Below are 2,500 nucleotides of genomic sequence, written 5' to 3' on the forward strand. Positions count from 1 at the left end.
GCTCACGGGGCTGTTAGGGTGGCACAGAAATCCCTCGGAATGGGAAAAAACGGGTCATTTTCGTGTCGCCACATTGCATGCGAACCGCATGAAACTTCCAGAGGCATTTGCAGCAGGAATGCATGTGCACTCAAAAAATGTGATATTTTTCACGGAGAGACCCCGTGAAACGCTAGAAGTGGGCGGGGATGTCTCTCTTGTGGCTCACGGGGCTGTTAGGGTGGCACAGAAATCCCTCGGAATGGGAAAACGGGTCATTTTCGTGTCGCCACATTGCATACGAACCGCATGAAACTTCCAGAGGCATTTGCAGCAGGAATGCATGTGCACTCAAAAAAGTGAATATTTCTCACGGATAGACCCCGTGATACGCTAGAAATTGGCGGGGATGTCTCTCTTGTGGCTCACGGGGCTGTTAGGGTGGCACAGAAATCCCTCGGAATGGGAAAACGGGTCATTTTCGTGTCGCCACATTGCATGCGAACCGCATGCAACTTCCAGAGGCATTTGCAGCAGAAATGCATGTGCAGTCAAAAAAAAATTGATATTTTTCACGGATAGACCCCGTGAAACGCTAGAAATTGGCGCGGATGTGTCTCTTGTGGCTCACGGGGCTGTTCGGGTCGCACAGAAATCCCTGGGAATGGGAAAACGGGTCATTTTCGTGTTGCCACATTGCGTACGAACCGCATGAAACTTCCAGAGGCATTTGCAGCAGGAATGCATGTGCACTCAAAAACTTCTATATGTTTCACGGATAGACCCCGTGAAACGCTAGAAATTGGCGGGGATGTGTCTCTTGTGGCTCACGGGGCTGTTAGGGTGGCACAGAACTCCCTCGGAATGGGAAAAGGGGTCATTTTCGTGTTGCCACATTGCATAGGAACGCCATGAAACTTCCAGAGGCATTTGCAGCAGAAAGGCACGTGCACTCAAAAATTTTAATATTTTTCACGCATAGACCCCGTCAAACGCTAGAAGTTGGCGGGGATGTCTCTCTTGTGGCTCACGGGGCTGTTAGGGTCGCACAGAAATGCCTCGGAATGGGAAAACGGGTCATTTTTGTGTGGCCACATTGCATAGGAACGGCATGAAACTTCCAGAGGCATTTGCAGCAGGAATGCATGTGCACTCAAAAACGTCTATATTTTTCACGGATAGACCCCGTGAAACGCTATAAATTGGCGGGGATGTCTCTCTTGTGGCTCACGGGCGCTGTTAGTTAGGGTCGCACAGAAATCCCTCGGAATGGGAAAAGGGGTCATTTTCGTGTTGCCACATTGCGTACGAACGGCATGAAACTTCCAGAGGCATCTGCAGCAGAAATGCATGTGCACTCAAAAACGTCTATATTTTTCACGGATAGACCCCGTGAAACGCTAGAAATTGGCGGGGATGTGTCTCTTGTGGCTCACGGGGCTGTTAGGGTCGCACAGAAATCCCTCGGAATGGGAAAACGGGTCATTTTCGTGTTGCCACAATTGGCATACGAACGGCATGAAACTTCCAGAGGCATTTGCAGCAGAAATGCATGTGCACTCAAAAACGTGAATATTTTTTCACGGATAGACCCCGTCAAACGCTCGAATTTGGCGGGGATGTTTCTCTTGTGGGTCACGGGGCTGTTCGGCTCGCACAGAACTCCCTTGGTCCACCTGATTCGTGCATACAGGCAGCAACTAAAACTCTGTAAACCTGCTGTGAGGACATCTAAACAGTGGACCAGTGAGGCTGTGGAAGATTTGCGGGCGTGCTTAGACTGTACTGACTGGGATATGTTCACGACTGCTACCAATAGTCTGGATGAACTCACAGAGGCTGTGTACATCAGCTTCTGTGAGGACTGCTGTATCCCAACACGTACCAGGGTGAACTTTAACAACAACAAGCCCTGGTTCTCAGCAAAGCTCAAAAGGTTGAGGTTGGAGAAGGAGGAAGCGTTTAGGAGTGGGGATAGAGACAGATTCAAGGAGTCGAAGAACAGGTTTAGCAAAGCGGTGAGAGAGGCTAAACGACTGTACTCAGAGACACTAAAACACCAGTTCTCTACTAACGACGCTGCTTCTGTCTGCCAAAGGGCTCAGGCACATCATCAACTACAAACCCAGAGCGCCCCACACCACTAACGACTCCCGCCTAGCCAACGACCTGAACGAGTTCTACCGTAGATTTGAAAGACAATTGGACTGTCCTGAACCACCCCTTCCCACCCAAGAGGCCCCATCCCCCACCCATACTACAGAAACGACTCTCTCCTTTCAGGAGGGAGAAGTTAATGGGCTTTTCAAGAGGCAGAATCCACGCAAAGCAGCCGGGCCGGACTCTGTCTCTCCAGCCACCCTCAGGCACTGCGCTGACCAGCTGTCTCCGGTGTTCACCAACATCTTTAACACCTCCCTGGAGACATGCCATGTACCAGCCTGTCTCAAGTCCTCCACCATCATCGCTGTGCCCAAAAAGCTAAGGCCAACAGGACTAAATGATTACAGACCGGTCGCCC

This window comes from Petromyzon marinus, unplaced genomic scaffold, assembly GCF_048934315.1.
Source record: "Petromyzon marinus isolate PM22_M1 ecotype Great Lakes invasive population unplaced genomic scaffold, UKy_Petmar_22M1.pri1.0 PM_G_Scaffold_26, whole genome shotgun sequence".
Taxonomy (NCBI): domain Eukaryota; kingdom Metazoa; phylum Chordata; class Hyperoartia; order Petromyzontiformes; family Petromyzontidae; genus Petromyzon; species Petromyzon marinus.